General features: G+C 45.9%; 1 protein-coding gene across 2 annotated transcripts in view; it reads left to right on the top strand.

The window, feature by feature from the left end:
* The first annotated feature begins 6,284 nt into the window (after window positions 1-6,284).
* RERE (arginine-glutamic acid dipeptide repeats) overlaps window positions 6,285-19,252 on the top strand; it is a 232,765-nt gene continuing 219,797 nt past the window's right edge. The window contains exon 1 of one of the 2 annotated variants that reach the window (XM_035557534.2): window positions 6,285-6,584. The gene's annotated coding sequence lies outside the window, so the exon portion shown is untranslated. The remainder of the gene's footprint in view (window positions 6,585-19,252) is intronic. The other variant, XM_050714887.1, reaches the window with a different exon arrangement.

The following is a 19,252-nucleotide window of genomic DNA, read 5'->3' as shown; positions in this document are numbered from 1 at the left end:
GGAGCCTCCTCCTGGAGGAGCGCGTCTGCAGAGGGAAGGGCGAAAATGCAAATCTGAAATCAATCCATCTCCCTCTGCCTCGCACGCTTTGGCCATTTATAACAGTTCAAAGTGAAGTCAGTGGCTGAGGACAAGAAGAGAAGCTTGTAAATCCGTTTACTACTTTCTGCACTGAAGGAGAAGCAGCGAATTTATAGTGGAAACGCAGGGAGGGCACGGATGAGGTGTTCCACATCAGCGGTAGAGGATGGCTCAAAAATATCGGAGCAAACCTTTGAACAAACAGAAAGCCTCGGGATGCGGAGGCATCGAGCAGCTTTGTGGACCCTTCCTCCCTCCCTGCCCTGGCTCTGAGGGTTTTTTAGAGGCACAGAGGTGTCTGCACCACGGCTCCCCGGGGTTCCCCCTTTGCCTGTGGTCCCGTTGTGCTGACCTTGTGCCAAACGGGCACTTTCCTGGTGGAAAGAAGAGGGCGAGTATGCCTCTGTCTTTCCTGCCTGGGGCTGGAGAAGTGGATCTAAACATGCCCAAGCCTGATTTGTGGATCCTTTTTTGTGGATCCTATTTAGGATCCTTTTTGCAGCATTCTGCTTGAAAGGACCGCTTCCAGGGTGGGATGCTATTTAAAAGATCTTCGGTGTGAAGAGTAAGTTTGTTATATTTCCTTTATTTACCAGGTTTTGTAAAAGCATTAAATCATGGAACAGATTGCCCTGTAACTGTCCCCAGGTGTAAGGAGGACACAGCAACAAGCCCCGAGGGGCGACGCGATTAATCCTGCTCCGGAGGAAAGGCTGCCATTAGTCATCCGCAGCTCCGGCACCGGTGACTTTCAAGGTGTACAAATCTCTCGTTAGATACATCCCATGTTCTGCAGATGGCCATTTTGTCTTCTCGCTGCATGCACTGGAACATGCCCAAGTGTACAAAAATGAGAGGAGAGATTGTTAGGGCTGAATTTTTTTTTGTTCGTTTTCAATGGGATTTTTTCCCCTTTGCATGGCGCACATCCTGGGCTTTGATAAATGAGTCTCACCAGACACTGTGGTAAGCCAACCTCTGCTAATATTCATTATGCAGAACCCACCAGGAAATGGTCTGAGTCAGGGAAATGGAAAAGCTTTAACAGATAAAAAGAAATATATATATATATTTTGTTCCCCGAGGAAACTAATTTATAACACTTAACATTTCTGGGATGTTTCAGAATATTTAAAACCAGACGTTTCAGAGTCGTGTGTGCTATCAACGCTTCCAAAACTTCACAGCAAAGACACAGCGACTGAGCCACGTGCAGAGATACAGACAGGGTGCTTTTTGTCGATCACAGGAAAGGTGTTCAGGGGAGGCTTAAGAGCCTGGTGTTAAAGAATCGGAAAGAAGCCACCAAGGTGGATGCAGGCTGGGAACGTGCTGCGTGCCACCGCGGCTGTGATCTGCGGGGGGAACGATTTGCTGCTGTGATAATTGACTGGCAGCTTCCTTCTCTTCCAGTGTCCCTGAAGGCACCAAGAGCATCCTCCCCGTGGTCCCCAGCGGCGTGTGGCCACTCGCTTCTCCAGCCCTTCCAAATGCATCCTCTGGCTCAGGCATCCATGAGGGTAGAGACGCTTAGGAAACAGACCTGGGTTGGCCAGCAAGGAGTGGTACGGAGTGCCGGCTTCAAAGGCACGCGAGGAGAGCTCAGTGGGAAGCACGGAGTTTGAGTGGTTTGTTTTCAATTCTTTATTTTTCTAACAGGCAAATATTTTGGAAACACTTTGTCAGTTGTTACAGTAGTAAGTGCTTCAACAAAGGCCGCGCAGGACACAGACCCCGATTCAGCAGTTCATCCATATTCAGCGGTTTTTTTTTTTTTCTGAATTGGAGCTATAGTTCCTGCCCCAAAGAGCTTGTACCCAGGGGACAGAAGATAGCTGGCACAGGCTGCGCACATATCGCTCCCTCCCACAAACTGCAAACACTGACAGTCACAACCCATTTCTATAAAGTTTTATCAGATTAATGAATAAAATGATTCCTTTTAACAGATGTTGCTGAGCTGCTGGAATTTTATATGTGTTCAAATGTGTGGGAATGTGCTCAGATTGATTTAAATCTCATTTACTTTGCTTCTGCTTTCATTGCAACCCATGCAGGCAGTTTTAAGTAGAGGTAACTGCTTGGAAGGGGTTCCCACCCATCCACCCTTCGAGCACTACGAGGCTTCCTAAAAGTTCTCTGCTAATATAAATGAAAATGGGATCTGAAATTCCTGAGATTTCTACAGTAAACAAAACAAAACAGAAAAAGCCCCAAAGCAAATAGTTTTCATTTAAAGGGCAGGTTTTCAGATATTACAAAAGGGAAAGAAAGAATCTAATCCTGTTTTGCAAGTGGAGTTAGGTCATCTGTGAAAGCCTCTCAGAATATTATCTTCCAAGTTAATCGCTGTATTGACATTCGCCTGTTTCATTAGAGCTGGGTTTTTACTGCATTGCTGAGGTTAGAACCTGACTCATCTGTCACGGTCAAGGACTGGTTTGTAATTTCATGACTGTGGAATAAAAAAAAAAATCTCCTCTCCCACTTGTTTTAACTGGCTGGGTTGAAAGGGTGGTGACAGATTTCTCAGGATTGGTATTTTTTTGACTTGATTGGTCCTAGTCGGAGATTTTTTTTCTCATAGATTTTTGTTTCATTCAGTTGGCAAATAGTTTTTTTTTTTTTTTAAAAGAGCCACGTTAGAACACACATGTAAAGAGATACTTTTAAAAAGTTAAATATATATCACATATAACAGATGCAAGACTAAAAAAGGGAGAAGGAAAGAAATGTTATCTAAAACTGCAAAGAAAAAACAATCCAGGCCAGAACTAAGTCAATTATCCATGTAATAAACCTCTGTGGCTACTGACTGAACAGATAAGTTCAAACTCTCTGTAATACACTGACAGTAAACTTTGCAGCAAAAGGGAAGTGTCAGAAAGGTTTTATGCACACGCAGGAAACAGGTCAGCATCTGAAAGGAGACAAAAGTGTCTGTGGAATCCTCCTTTACCCAGAGTAAGAGTTCTTCTTGCATCACCCTAATAAATCCAGAAATGCTTCACATCATTATTATGTAAATGTATTTATTCCCTTCCAGAGTGTTTCTAAGGTTTGCTGGCTGCACTACAGATACTTCTCTCCACCCACATGAATGTTATCTGGATTTGGCAGCAAAATTGTCATGAAACACTTTAACTCTTCACGCATTGATGACCTATTTTGTCTGAAAGTGATTTTCCTTTTGCATCAGTGCCTGCTTTCTGCCCCTTTGCGAAGAGGTATTTTGCCACTGGCTCTTTTTTATTTTTCTTTCCTAATGAAGAAGATGTTTGTTTAGGATCATGGAAAAGTAACAGACAAAGCAGAGCATGGTTTTTTCCATAACATAAGAATGACAATGCTAAACATCTGTAGTTTCTACCGTGCCTTTGCCTCAGTAGAAGCCGAAGGCATGACCGGTGGAGCACGACTCCGCATTGAGAGGCCCGAAGGGGAGCTGGCAGGATGGATTGGGACAGGTCTGTGGGAGCGTGGAAGATGGGAAAGCAGCAGATGAGGAAGGAGCAACACTATTTATTTTCTGCCAACCCCAAGGCACACTGCAGCCTTCTCCTGGCACACCTAGAAGTGTGCTTTTGGCTAAATGACCTCCACAACGCGGCGGCTGCGTGGATGGATCCCTGTGTGTGCAGCGGGGACATGCGGCCCTGCCATCGTTTTGGGAATAGTGATGGGGCTGTGCTGTGACCCTGCCTGTGGCCAAGACAGAAACATTTCCAGTTGGCTGCAGAAGCAGTGTTTCGGATCCAGAGTACTCAGCAGAAATGTTGCTGCATCAGATCTTTGGAAATGTCCAGGGGTAAGGAACAGGATTTTGAGGATTAACATTTTCTGTGTAGGTACCTTCTGTAGCACGTTGGAATTTAAGTCTCTCTGTGGATTTAGCCAATTAGCCTTCCTCTGCATCAGCACTCCTGTACCTCCCAGGAAGGCTGGGGGACAGACACACGAAACATCACAAGCATGTCAGAAAATGCCTTGCTAAAGACCTGCTAGGATATCAAGTAGACAATCCATATGCATATAAAATATTTTACTTGTAGAACATGCCCAGTCATTTCATCGTCCCTCTCCCTCCAGCAGGATGTGAACCGTGAATGTCTGCAGTCCCCAGATAGGGGGACAATGATCTCTCGCTGCAGCTTTTGGGTCTTCCTTGATCTCCCCTGTGTTGACTCAACCTCATGCTACTTTAGCTGGTAGAAGATTACAGGACAAGGTCTGTGGCTTTGTTTATTATTGTCCACAGGGAGGGCTGCCTCTCTGCCAAAGAAAACGCTTCAAGTGCTATTCCTGCAACAATCCTATGGTTAAGAAGCAAACTTATAATTGGATCACTTGTGCGTGGTATGAGGATGTGGGGCTGCCTGCTGTCACTGGCTGTGAGTAATCACCTGCTTCTGCACTTCAACCGGCTGTGCAGATTTCAGGAGGTATATAGATGTTAGTTACATGGCGTAAGAGGAAATCCCCCACAAATGGACTTGTTTTTTGTTAATGACAAAATACAGCATCAAAACGTTGCGAATAAATGCTTCTAATGCTCGTGGGGTGACGTGGAGGTTAGCGGAAGGGGAGAGGGAGAGACAGAGGGGGCTGCTGTGGAGAATTTTTGCTATCACAGAGATGGAGACCGGAGAAAGCTGAAGGCACGCCCGCGTTGTGGCAATTTGTACAGTTTTTAAGGCATACATCCAGAGACTGAGGAACGTGAAATTGTAATTAGCAGAGAAAATAGGAGAGATGGAATCACACTCTATCAAGGACAGCTAAAGTATAGCCTCCAAAATGGCTGTGTCAGACATTTAACTGATGTGCATTTTTAGACGCTTATCTAAATTAGTTATTAGAACACAATCAACTCTGTGTCTCAACCTCTGGTGATAATGTCCCTGAAGTTATGCTAGGGATAAATTTGTCCTGCATGCTCAGGGTAAAGAACTAAATTCCTCTGATGTGCAGACCTCAAATCTCCTTGTGTGTGCCTTTCTCTTCAGTGAAAACAGTTCCCACTTCCCTCTGCTAAAGGCAATAATGTTAACAGCCTCAAATGTATCTCCTGCGATACCGCTGGAATCAGCCATGAAGGCAGTTTATAGAGACAGCAAACAGTTGGGGTTACACAAGTGTAATTGAGGGCAAAATCCGTCCTGACAGCTCCTAGTGCTTTTTCAAAAAGGAGATGTAATTCCACACGAAATTTCTCAGATCCCCAGGAAGAATGTGTGACTTTCTTTACGGCCATGTGATTTATTTTGCTGGCCCGTGTTCTGCAGATGAAAGCTAAGGTTAAGGTTAAATAACAAGTTTGCTCTATTTATGGCGCAGGTACCTCCGTGCTATCTTTCGTAACTGCGTGATAGCTCAGGGCTGAAGGAGCTTGAAAAGCTCCTAAGTGACCTAGCGCTTTATTAATTGCCACCCAGTAATTGGGAATTCTGCTGTTGTGACAACATCCTCACCGCACCGAGCGATAAGCAGCAGCCTCAGCTTTTTATCTAGCCTTGCACTTACACATAATCCCAACTTTCTGCGCCAGCCCAGCGGCTCGACGTGAGCACCGTGGCCTGAGAGCTCTGAGGTGCCGGAGCCTCGGCGCAGACAAAGGCAGAGCTGTAAAATTTTGCTCCGCATCGCTTTAGCGCCTACTGAGAAGACTTGAAACGCGTTTATGTGGTGATGCTGATAAACGTTTATTTATTGATGAGAACAAAACGCGGCGGAAGGGCTGTGGGAGGGCACCGTGGCCTGGGTGGCTGGGGGGCTCCAGGGGGGGCGGGTGGATTCAGAACGGGTGGGGGGCTCCAGGGTGGCCTGGGGGGGCTCCAAGATGGGTGGGGGCTCCCCCAAATCCTCTGCCCACCGCTGCCCCCCGAGGGGACACCCAATGGCAGCTCCCCCGCGGCATCATCTGGAGCCACCCCCAGGGGCTGCTGCGGCGGGGCCGGGCCCCGCAGACCCCAGAGGGGCGGGGGGGAGTCCCCTCAGGGCCCGGGGTCGCAGCGGGGCGCCCCGGAGCCGGGCGCTTTTTGTGCCGCCCCCCCCTCAGGCGGGCCGGGCCTTGCCCAACCCCGCCCGTCCCCCCCGCTCCGCCTTCCCCTTCTTCTTTTAAATCACTTCCATCCGCTCCTCCCATTGGTCTCGGCCTCCTGCCGGGTCACGGGGCGCGGCTCCTCCTCCAATCGGCGCGCCGGATACTGGCAGGCGGCGGCTCCGGCCTGGCTGCGTTGCTGGGTGCCCGCTCGCTGCGTGCTCCGTGTGTGTGTGTGTGAGGGCAGGGAGGAGGCAGCGCCCGGCCGCTGCGCCCCACAGCCCCCGGCCCCGCTCCTTCCCCTCCCCGCCGCCGCCGCCGCCGCCGCCATGCCCCTGGGCCGCCGCTGAGGCACCGCGAGGGGATCTCCGCCGCCAGGCAGCCCGAGGGGAGCCGCTCCCCGCCGCCGCTTTGTCCCGGCTGCGAGAACGGAGCCGCCGCGGATGCTGTGAGCGCCGCCGAGGTACGGGGGGGAGCCCGGGGGAATGAGGGGGAGGGGGCGAGGCCCTTCCCGCCCTGCTTGGCCGCGATATGTCGCGACAAGCCGACAGCGGAACCCCCCGGGGAGCGGGGGGGGGGACGGTGGGGCTGTAAAGCCGGGGGTCGTGTGGGGGGGGAGAGGCTCCGCTCGGCCGCTTTTTGCCCTTATTTTAATTATTATTTGCTCTCCGTCCGCACGCTGAGCCCGTATTTTGGTTTGCCAGCGAGTGGAGGAAGGGCGCTGAGAGAGCTGTGGCTGGAGAAGGAGGGCAGGGAGCGCTGAGCCCGCCCGGGTACACAAAGGAAACTGCCTCGGGGGGTAGGTGCGGAGCCACGGAGCGGGGGCACCGCGCACCCCGACCCCGTCACAACATCCCCGGTGCCGTGGGGAAGCCTTTTCTTCCCTTTATTTTTTTTTTTTTTCGTTTCTCAAGTGTGAAAGGAGACGCTCGCGATCGGAGAAGTGGTGGGAGGCAGGCAGCGGTCGAGGTGTCGCCGCCGAAACTGGCTGCTCAAGAAATCGCTGGGAAGAAAACAATGTGATTCATTGTTGGAGCGGCTTTCCCCTCAGACTTATTTTCGCACGCTGGCTGCAGTTATTTTTGATTTACTGACTTCTTATGCGGAGTTTTTCCTGGAAGCGGCGATGTTCTTGGGGGCGAGGAGCTCGGAATATTTTTATGCAGTCAGCGGGCTACGGTCTGAGGTCTGTTTACTCATGAGTTTCGCTGACCAGTTACTGAAAGGAAAGGTGTTATTTTGCGTGCGCAGGGGTGTAACTGAAACGAGAAGCCTCATTCAGCAGTCCTTAATGCTATAATTCGGTAAGAATTATGGCTCTCTCGGAACAAACCTGAAGTGACACAATTCCCGTAGTATGCCCCCTCTTAAATGCAAATTTTTAACCAGATGAAAACAAACACTGTGTCAAAAGGAGTACGTATTGTAAAAGGCGTATGCCAAATATTCAGATTAATGGGTGATGTACGGTGTTTTTTGTAGCCCTAGTATTACCAGGCAAACATTTGTTTTGTGTACGCTGCTCCCTTAGAATTGAGAAATCCATGGTGGCTGCGGGGGGTGGCAGCATCTCTGTGATAATAAAAGCACTTCTGGTAAACGCATCTTATCTTGGCTTTCCTCCCTGAGCTCGTCCTGTAAAATTAGGAACCGGGGCTGGGTTCGGTGGCCTGGTTTGGATGAGTGGCGATTGGGGAGATCCATCTTGTTGGTTGATGAGGTCTGGAGGGGAGAGAGGGAGGTGGATGCACACAATGCCCAGGCTTGCGAGCTCATTGTTCTTTGCCGTATACTCTGCCGTGTTTGGGACTCTGCTCTCACGCAAACACGGTCTCTTTTTCCTTGGGCAGTGAAAGGCAGAGAATGGGAGGCATTTTCTACCTTTCCTCCTTCTCCGGAGTGGCCTTTTGGTAACCTCGCAGAAAGCCAAAATAGTAAATCAGAAGCTAAAGGATGCCAAAACATTCTGTACGTTCTTCCCTCCTCCCCTCCCAGCGCTGGCTCGGCTTCTTTCTCTGTAAGTGAACGTATAAAGAAAGAGGGAGCACATGAGGTGAGACTCTGAAGCACGCTCTTTTGAACCCCTCTCAACTTTCTTTCATGTTCTGCCTTCTCCCCCCACCCCCGGTGAAAAGCCCAGCTAGCCTGCAATAAAAATCCCTCCTCGTGAGGTTTGTGTGTTGGCTTTGGGATGTTTGGTCTGGGGGCACGTGTAAAGGGAGACTGCTGCCAAGGGGAGAAGGCTTTGGAGAAATGCGTTGGGATGATGAAAGCAAAAGGGAGCGTACAGAGCCTGGAAGGTGATTTCAGTGTAGACATAGTTTCCTTTCTTGATGATCATTTAATGACTTCTGTTTTTACAGCAGCATCTGTAAAAACAAAAACAATTACGGTGTGTACTGAAGCTGTGAAAAGCGACTGCTGCGCGAGGGCTTGAGCTGCTCCACAGATCATGTTATCAAGCCTCATGTAAAGCCTCCCCCGGCTTCCCGATAACTTTAACTGGCTGATGATATCGAGGCATGCAGAAGAGGGAAAGAAATAGCATGTGGGTGTGAGGAATAGATGCCAGTGTGTTAGATCCCTTGGAAAAAGTGTACTGAGAGTAGGCAGCAGCGACTGTCATAGTTCAATGGAGCATTGACTGAATGGTGAAGCTTCTAAGTTGTTTCTGACTCTTTAGCAGGCTTTGTTGTCTGACTGGGGTAAACGGCTTCTTTCTTCTGCTTCCCTACCCAAATACAGCGTGCTGCTTGCCCCTGGATTGAGGGCACTTCTTTTTATTGTTGTACCACTCACGTAGCTTTGGTTGTGGCTACAGTGTGATTGTAGGTCATTGTCTGTGCGGATGCTATGGCTTGAGCTCAGGGAGAGGTCCAGTGGCATACTTGTGTTGCCTCTCCGGCTTTATGATTCCTTTGGCATGTGGATTTATGCTCTGGAGCGACCGAGAGGGGGATAACTCTCCGTCTGGACAAAGCCCTTGATAGCCCTATGCGAAATGGCATGCGTTTCTCGGGCAGAAAAGGTGAGCGGAGCTGGGAGAGACAGACCTGCCTTAAGCAGTAATTATGTAGCTGGGTTTAAAAAATGGTGATTTCTTTGAATCTGGGAGTTCATTTTACCGTAGTGGGGTTTTTTGTATGCATGCAGAAGTCTCTCTGGTGGAGTTGTGGGTAGAGGCTCTGTGCTGCCGCAGCACGGGGCTAATAATCAACAACAGTCACGGTTGCGAAGAGCTGTGCTATGTTTAATTCTTGATGCTGATTACAGCTTAGGTGAGAAAAATGATATTCTGCTGTTGCTATTTTACTAACTGGTATTTTAAATAACGTGCTATTTGTAAACTTACAGTCATAGCCACAAAATGCGTCTCTCTGTCCTAGCCATACTGGGTGGTTGGTGTGCCCATAAAGAAGTTATTTTACTTTTGGGAGTGGGAGGGGGAAAAATGTGCCATGAGCATATAGAATTTTGCAAGCCCGTGTTACTGGCTGTGTAATAGCACAGCAGAACCCGTGTTATCTTCTCAGCAGAGCTGTTCATACATTAAGATTGCCTGAGGGTAGCTTTGATTTCATTACCTGCCATGTTTAAGGACACTGTAAGCCTCAGTGACACGCTGTGCTCCGTGGTGTTGGTATGTGAATGCGGTGCTGGATTTGTAGTTAATTTCTAATTTATAAGAAATAAGGATGATTGGGAAACATTTAGGATGTTATACTGACACGAGTGAGCAACTACACACATCTGAAAAAAAAAAAAAAGACAGTTCCCTAACTTTGTGATGTCCATTTTTATTTATTTATTAGGCTGGCGGCCTGGTTAGGCTGGCTATTTTTAAATTTCAGCTATTTTTCACTCCGGTTCTGCTATGGAAATGTATTGTAATTGGTTCAGTTGCATCAAGTCCACACAAATCATCTTTCTTGACTTAAAAGGGGTAAGTGGTATCTGACGGCAGCTGAGATTTAAATCAATAGGCTCAAAAGAAGGCATGTATAAATCAAAACAAAACATCAACACCAAACTATCTTGTAATTCAAACAGAGCACAAACAGTTCATCTGAGATCTGTTTGTTTAGTGCGCGTGTGTGTTCAGAGCTGCTTGAAACGAGCCTTGTGTCCCACTAATGTGGCGTTGGTCTGTTGCACCAGGGCAGTAGGAAAATACGTGAGGCTGGCGCTGGTGCAGAAGGCATCACGAGGAGGTCTGCTTGTGGTTACGTGGGCTTTGGAGGTGATGCTGGTAGGAAGGAAATGTAGCCCCTTCGTGGGGCGATGGGAGGCGTTGGGGAGCAGGAGCCACAAGGCAGTATTGTGCCCTTTCTGTTGGGCTGCCAGCAGCATTTTACACAAGCTTTTATAACGCTGGTAGCTGTGCCCAACTGCTCTTTTCAGAGGGCCTGATGTATGAACAAAGGAGCAAACAAGATATGAATACTGCGCTGGCTCCTTTTGATTTCAGAGTCTACTGAGGCAGAGAATTGCTGTAAGTAACTGAAAAAACAAACAGATGGAAATATTAGCTGACTATTCCCATTTCAGTAGTTTTTTTTTTTGATACAAATGTCTGTGTAGTGAGTTCACTGAGCATCCAGAATAGTGCGCTGACCTGGGGAAAAGTGAAACTCGCGTGGGTGCAAACATCAGTTTTCTCTCTGTGCCTAACGGGGACAGCGATGGCCCTTTTTGGGGGGAATTCTTAGAAAAGCGTGCGTGAAATGCACTGTATCAGCGCTGGTGGTGCTTCTCTGAAACGTATGCATGAAGGATTTTTGGCACCTTTATTTTCAGAGCTGCACTTTGCTCAGAATTTAGAGCAACGTAAGTAGTGCATGCATTTGTTAAATTCAAAAGTGAACTTTACAAGTGAGTTACTGAAAACCAGGTAATGTTGTCTTTTGTTCCTACAGAGCATGAATGAGAGGTTAGTTAACTGTTGGAAAACTGAAGGTAAATGGAAGAAAATGAGGGCTTGTTAATTCTGAGGTCTTAGTTTAAGTATTCTACTTGAGTCTATTTTAAAAAACCTGTTACTGTGGTGGTATTTATCCCCGATACTGAGTCAGTTTCGGCCTGTTTCAACTACTTGTGAGATTTCTTTCACAATTGTGGCTGTGATGTGGTGTTTCTAGCGCGTGCAACGAAGGTTGCAGTGTAAATTTATTTCCCTGACCGGCAGTACTAATGATGCTCATGTCCTAGTAATTCTTCTTAGGAGGCAGAGCTTGCAAGTCCTGAGGCTTGCCCCCTCCATCACCAGTTCCTTCTTCTCTCTCCCCGTCCTTCATAACAGCTGAAGGGGCCAACGGCCTCGATGTGCCATGTACTGAGTAGTGAAGCTTAAAATGCCGGGTTCAGTCCGGGCCATGCCTTAGCAGGGATGTAATTAGAGATTTTTTTTTCCCTATCAATTTGCTGGTTTGCACAAAACTTTGAGGAATGTCGGTTATTGCTGGGATGACTGTCATGGCAGGCTTGGTCGAAATTTATTGTGCACAAAAGTTACTTGCGCGGAACGGGAGGGTAAGGGCTTGAAGAGGGGGAGGAAATGAGGGGATTATGGAGGCTTTTTTCCTCCAAGGGACCAGGTTAAAGAAAGAGAAAGGAAGTTGTCTCACCTCATGCTCATAAATATTTCTGTCCATGGCAGTTTCTCATTTACGCTCATCTTTTCTGATAGTCAACCATTTTGGGGTGGAAACAGCCAAGTTCTTGGGCACTTTGGCCCATCTTCCTGCAGATGGAAGTATTCTTAGTGAGCAGCAGGTCTGGGAGCAGGCATCTCGTACAAATGTTAATTGAGATACGTGGGGGGAACGTTCATGTTATATTACTCTAAAAAATAATGGAAATGATAGGGAGCAGAATTTCTTATTAGTGAGAAATCACTGTTAAAATCTCAGAAAAGCAAGCTTTTGTTTGGTTTGACGTGGCTCTGGGTGTGTTTTTACACCAACTCTCCAACAAATGACTTACTGTGAGCCTGATGCAGCTGAGGGGACAGAAAAATGAAGAGTTGCTAGATCCTGTTTGATCTCGGTTATCTTGTAAGTGATGTTTAATAAAATTCTTAAGCAGATATTATGCATTGAGCTCTTGATCCTACAGACGGATTTCTGTACATGGAGTCCTGGCAGTCTGAATGTGTGTAGGGGAATGGATGGAAGGAATCTCTGCCTGGTGGGACTGATGATCATGCATGCTGTACATTTAACCTGTGTCTATTTGTGCCCAAGACCTGGTAAGGGCTCATTAAGGAGCTCGCGCAGAATAAGTTGTGGTGGAACTTAATGAATGTTAGCAGCTCTACAGCAAGCCTTGGCTCTTAACGGCAGCATCCGTGAGGTGCCATTTATCTTTCCCTGAAGGACAGGTAACTTCAGGCAGCCCTGTTTACTTCTTTCCTTCAGTAAATGGCTGTGGGCACTTAGCACAGAGTGGCTGTGACCCGTGGGACCTCAGCTGTGCCTTTATGCCTTGAGTCAGCAGTCTGTGTCATACTACTCACACGTAACCACCTACGTGCTACGTGAATTGCCACGTTATCTTGTTTTGGGTAGTATCCTAACAAAAGATGATTGTCGTTTTGGCAATAGAAGCTCTAGAGGAGAGAAGTTTTAAGTTCCTTTAAGTGAGAAACTGTTCAAAGCGTGTGTAGGCTGCGGGAGAGCTGCGATGTGTTGTGGCTGGTAACCTCGTAGTGTTCGAGCCGCTGCTGGAGGCGTTGAGGCAGACCTGCGATGCCAGAGATCGGTCACTTCAGTGCTGCCTGTGAAATCGCTGCAGTCTAGCAGGAGCTTGTAAGACTACATATACCCTGTTTTAAACCTCAATACTTCTGATAGCTACGTGGCTGTGCCTCAATATAAAGTGGGATGAGGTAGGCTTGGGAATACTGGCGTGGTGGAATAGGCCATTGGACCTGTCTGATAGTCCCTGTAAGAAGCTCAGCGTTTTAGGCAACCAGCTTATTCCCTGGTTTGAAGAGGGATGGCAAGTTCAGTTATTTATTAACTACGTGTTATAGTATATTGAGATATCAGAAGATTAGCGCTGGATGTCAACATTAGTAAATATTTAGGAATTTTGAATCTTCAAAAAAAAGTTTGTGTGACATTAACCTGCTAACACCAGCAACCACGAGGGACTGGAATACATGGTGTCGTTGTGAAAACACCTCTTTATTTCTTCCTTGATTTCGGAGTCTTCATCCATTCACGCATGTTAACATGAAAAATGGCATGAATGTGAAAGAAGAAAGCGACAGCACATCATAGAATTTAAAGTGCCATAAGGGCTGTGTTTCTTCAAGACACTCTGCCCCACGAAAAAGAAAATCCTGGAGCATAGGCAGCCAGGGCCTTCAGCTTTGCTTAGAATTCAGAATTCTGGGCGTGTGAGAAGGTTCTGCAGAGCAAATGTTTCATGGTGATAGCGTGGACGTGCACAGTTACGACTTTTTCCCACATCTCTGACTGAAGAGTGGCTCAGAGCTTGGGGAGCTTGGAGTTGAACTGAACTGCTTTTCTGTTAAGCTTTTCTGCTGTGTGTGGGGTTTTCTTGTTTGTTTGAAATAATGGTGCTCATCTGTTCTTTGGAAGGTTCTCACCCGCAACGATGGCTTAACCTGTTTCTTGCAATTCTCCCCGTGTTGCTTTATAATTCTTCTGTTGATTTTCTGTCTACAGTAGCCTTAAAGCAGATACTTCACTCCTTGTTCAGGTGCATCAGCTTCACTGGGATCATAATTTAATGTAATTTAGAACTTTAGCATGAACTTCTGCTTCATAGGAGAATTTAGGTGGGTGAAGTTGCTTAAAATTTACCTGGTTAAAGCTCAATATCTGACAAGATTCTGCAAAAGAAAGCTTTGCCTCTCTCCTTATTATTAGTTCATTTTAAAATGGGGGAAAGGTGACAGGTTTTTAAGGGGAACAAAACACGCCCGACAGTAGTTCAGCCACCAACTCTTCTGGTACGTGTCTCTGTGCCAGAATGATACATCTTACGTAAAAATGAATGCTGTGCCTCCATTAGAGATCTTCTAATGAGGTCGGTGCAGGAAACTTAAACACTTAATCCTCATTTTTACAAACTGGGAGAGAGATGCAGAAATCTAATTTATGTCTCCAAGGTCATTCATTTTCACTTCACAAAGCTTAATAGACCTGCCTTTGACCATTGAATTATGGTGCTTGCCCTCTAACACGAACCTTTAAGATGAGAAACTTTACTCAATAAAAGATGAACTTAAAGGTACCTGTACTCCTGAAGATTTCTGAGAGTCGAATGCCCAGCTAGTAAGTGCCATCAGGGGATTAAACGGCTTACCTTAGGGCTGTTTTGAGCTGTGCTTTTAATTTTTGATGTATTTTGTTTCTTGAGACTCCAGCTACAGACTTATTATCACACACAAGTTTATTTGATGTTACTGGAAACAAAATCGAAATGGTCAAGTGTTTAGTGAAGTAAAACCCATTTTTTTGATAACTTGCTGTGATTTGACCCTGGTGTCTGTGGTTAATCAAGGTAATCTTCTCCCTTCTTGTTCTTCAGAGCAGTTTCCATGGTAAATTTTATATTCCCTGATTGATTCAACTGAACCCTGTGCAGAAGCTCTGGAAGGCTTTCAGATGATGACAGTAGAGACACGGTTTATGGCTGATCTCGTGTTGGCTGGCCAAAGCTAGAGCAGGATATTGTTCCAGAGGTTAAGCTCTAAATCAAAGCGATTGAGAGAGAAGGACAAAATGTGGATAACCCACTGAAGGAAGAAATGTGGGTGGGGTGCGGTAATGCAAGTGGTTCTCCTAAGCCACAGAGGAAAATAAAACAGCATAATGTCTGAATAAAGGGAATATGGATTTAGGGCTTTTGTTCATACACGGTGTCGTGGTGTAGGGGGGATTCTGCAACGCGTGCTTCTGGATGATGGTCTGAATAATGTTGGGATTAGAAGAGGGCTAGTCAACTGCTACCGTATGCTCTTGAAAGAGAAGCTAGGCAGCATCCAGGTCCTCTTCCGACCTGCTGAAACGCTTGTGGCTGCTGTTCAAATGCTTTCATCCAAGCTTTGAGGCCCTGTAGGAGTGCGAGCTGCTAGTAGTGGCAAATCAACTTTTTTAATGGTAGAAATGCATAGGGAGGAGCTAGAACCAGTGACACTTTGCTGGATACCAAACGTCCATTAGCAATTGGTATGGTTTGCAATATATTTGTTTTTATGGCTTTTATTCTTTCATAATTATGCCAATTTCCATGCTGTGGACTTTGGGATTCTAGCTGCTGTTAGTGTTTTTTGGCCGTTAGTGTGTTTGAGGACGCTCCTTTTCCATGCGTCTGAGTTACTGTTACTGCTACCTTCGGCGGCTGGCGTTGTTAGGTGCAGCTCTGTGAGCAGCGTATCTGCTCATTTTTCTGCTTGGAAAAAGTCCATTTGATTCTTATTTCCTACTTCTCCTTGTGTTGAATAGACTTAGTCTTTTATTGTTGAATTTTATTGTCTAACGGCATGCCTCTCTTTCCACGTCTGTAATATACGAAACAAATGGAACTGGCTCCACTTGTACTCGCATTGTATGTCGCTGCTCTCCACGCAGGCTTACTGCAATTCATGAGAGCCCTGTTCTCTTTCCTAATTATTCATCAAATAACTACTTGCATAGCTTTTTGTCCCAAAGTACAAGTTTAGGAAGTATTATGTGGAAGGTAATTACTTTTGTGTATGTATAGTGAAGCCTTCTGAGTCCTGATAAATTATATTCACATTTTTCCTTGCTAGGATTTTTCTGAGGCCCTAGTACACGTGTTGGAAATAGAAAGACAGGCTGGGAGGGCTTGTTAATGAATGAGGCCTCTTGTTTGTAACATCCTGTTGGAAATTTAACGTGCTTCCTGTATTAAATTCCACAGATATTTTAATAAGGTCACATATTTAATTCCTGGAGATGGTAAATGGCCGTGCTGCAAGTAGACAGCGAGAGAGGCTGGGAAGATTGCACGTTGTTAATCCACAGGAAGGATTTAGATGGTGTTGGTATTGCAGTATTTGGGTTGTGCTCCTGGCACTTCGAATAACTTGTTGCGTGACCTTGAGCTCAACTCACAGCGCTTGTTTTTATTTTCTGCTTCTGAAATAGGTGTGATGATACACGGTCGGTGTTACCAGGAGGTTTTAGAGATGCTGAGCAGTAGAAAAAGGCTTGGCTTGATATTTCAGTAACAAGCAAATCTGTGCTGTGGCAAACCTTTAGCTTTCTGCCTATGGTATATAGTTTTTTTTAGGACTAGAAAGCTTTGAAATGATGAAATATGCAGGGAGTTACGTTTTCTTGCATTTGTTGCATCTTGGTGCATCATTGTTACCTACTGATACTTGTCTGTTTCAAAGCAGTGGAGGATCTCCTGATAACAGCAGCTGAAGAAAACACCTGGTTCTCTCTTCTTGAAGGGAAGTTATTCTCCCTGGTTTATAAATGACTGTTCTGCTAGCTGCCAGATTTTAATTGTTTTAAAATTTCTAGCTGAGGCTCTCAGAAGTGTTTTATACCACAAATCTTTTCCTGATAAAGTTGGCATTTAAAATAAGCTTTGTATGGATTACTGTAACTTCATACTCCCTGGCTTATTTATTTGGGTTTTTAGCAGAAAATACAGGCCTTGGTGCTTTGTAAGAGCAGGATGTCTCTCAGGTATTACTAATGGGGAGCTCCTCTCCTTAGTCTCCCTCTTGTTGCTAATTGACTCTTTGCTCGTTCTGAATCAATACTGGAAATACGTTCTGAGTAACATTCCCTCCACCTCCTTCAAGCATATGAAATTGGGATTTTGCTTTCAGGTGTACAGAGGTGGAGATATAAATGTTGGATGAGTTTTCTGAGATGGAAAGAGGTGAAGTCACCCATTAGTAAGCGAAGGAAAGCCAGGAGGTTGTTCTCTACGTACGTTTGCTTTTGATGAAGATGTTTTTTCGAAACGAGTTTAGTAGGAAGGCAAGCTCAATCTCATTTAAATGTGGTTCTTTAAAATCAGTATGTGGTTCAGTGGGTGTGTGGAAAAGCCTGAAATTCTCATTCTCTAGCCCTTTTTGATGGGGAAGGTGAAGAGGAGGGAAGGGCTCCAGAGAGGAGACTGAAGAAGGCGAGATGCTAGCAGTGCACAAAACAGACCCTTCTGTGATCTGGGCAGCGTTCTGCCTGAGGTGCAGCCAGGCCTGTTCTCTGCGTGGCTGGGTGTGTGGCCTTCAGCTCATGTAGCCTTTCTCTCCAGTCTGTGCTTAGGAGAAGAGGTGGTGGTTGTGATCAGCTGGTGACAACTAAACATGAAATACTCGTTAAAAGAAAACTCGATGCCATACAAGCAGTTATCATGGAGCAAGTCTGAGGGATGGGGAGAGGGTTTCTTTCTCTTTCCCTCATTTTCTGAAAGTATTAGGCATGCGTAGGCATGAGCTGTCGAATGTGGTTTTTCTCTGCTAGTGTCCACTGAAAGAAAAGGAAGATGATGTCCATTGTGTTTGTGTTCTGTACTACAACAATACAGAATGACACCAGACTTGACAAGATGCCTTAAAACTACCACTTGGCTGTGGCAGCAGAGCCCTTAGTTTCCTTTTGTACTTGGACTTGGTCTGATGCTTTCCTGTCTAAACTTTATGCTGTAACTAAAGAGCTGTTTGATTTCATTTAACCTTTTTTTCTTTACTCTGCTGTGCCTGGCTTGTACTATGTCTTAGCTGTATTTTTTTCTGTGCTTACTTTACAGTGATTTTTTTTTTTGGGGGGGTGGGGGTGTTATTGGCTTTTATTTGCTTTCTCTCTGTTCGGTTTTTTTCCAGAAGACTTTATGAAACTTGAGGGTTTTCCTGTAACTTGCAATTCCATTCAGGGTTGTTGCTTTGCAGCCGTTGCTGCCGTGTATTGCCCGTACAAGATCTGAAGACTCTGAGAGCTTCCTAGTTTGTTGTGTAATAGCGAGAGAAGGACCACTGAAAGTCATCTTCGTTGATGCATTTCAGTGCAGCTAGTTGCCCATTAAAATTATCTCCCTTGGAATCTTGCTTTTAGCTGCTCCATTCTTGACATGCTTTAAAAAAAAAAAAAGGGAAGGATTTGAATGGCAGCAAGGGTTGAAGATAATTGATAAGCCAGTGTGTTGCCTTTGTCCTCATTGTGTTCCTTTGGTACTGGCTGCGGTCCATTTCAAATCTGTCTTTTAAGAAATCATCACAAAATCTTAATCTCAAATATATCAAATTATGTCATTGAGGAAAATAATATTTAACAGATCAGCTTGGCTGAGCCCCCTGTTGTTTGATACTCTGCTGTTTGCTTTCTTCTCTACTGATGTAAATGTAGCAGTAGAAGGCTTTGGGTCTAGACTTTTTTTTTAAGCTTTAACAGAGGTTTCCTCGAAAGCATCAGAATTTACCCTGAACGTGTGGTGGGGTCTGGACACATGAGGCTCTCTGTATCAGTAAAAACTTGTCCTACACCCCCAACTACTGTATGTATTTTGCATCCAAATTGCTTTACTCTGTAAGAATTATGCAGGGCAAGGAGAGTCGATCAACAAACGTGGCACTGGGAAGAGCCACAGGTCCGAGCTGAGGCACCTGAACAACTTACGGACCGGCTGTCGAGAGGCCTTGGGGGAAGGACTGCTTCTTCCCCTCCAGCGGTTGTGTTCAGGCAAACATCTTCGTATAAAAGGTATTTGAAATGGAGAAAGTAATGGGTTTCTGTGAGAAGACCTCTCTGGCTAGTGTCACTTACACGTCCCTTTGAGATCGTTGTCCGCTTAGTTCCTTGATGCTAACAATTCTCAGGATCATCAGTTCCTGCCTGGCGAAATGGGACTTCAGGGGCCAGTGATCCATAGCACAGTCTGATTCCTGGAGCCGTGGAAAAATGTCTTCTGTTTCAAAGGACTGCAGATGCTAAAAGTGTTTGTCAGAAAGAGCTTGCAGAGCGTGGCATGTGGCTGATATGCTTGCTCTACTGATTTGATTACCTATGAATTTGGACTGTAGATAAATTGGCTGTCAGGGTGGGCTATAAGTGCTGTCTCTATAGCACAGTACAATTATATTCCTTTTTTTTTTTTTTTTAAACCACTGGTATCAAA

This window comes from Cygnus atratus, chromosome 21 (assembly GCF_013377495.2).
Source record: "Cygnus atratus isolate AKBS03 ecotype Queensland, Australia chromosome 21, CAtr_DNAZoo_HiC_assembly, whole genome shotgun sequence".
NCBI lineage: Eukaryota > Metazoa > Chordata > Aves > Anseriformes > Anatidae > Cygnus > Cygnus atratus.
Note: the sequence above shows the minus strand (reverse complement) of the source record. Positions and strands in the feature narration are given on the sequence as shown.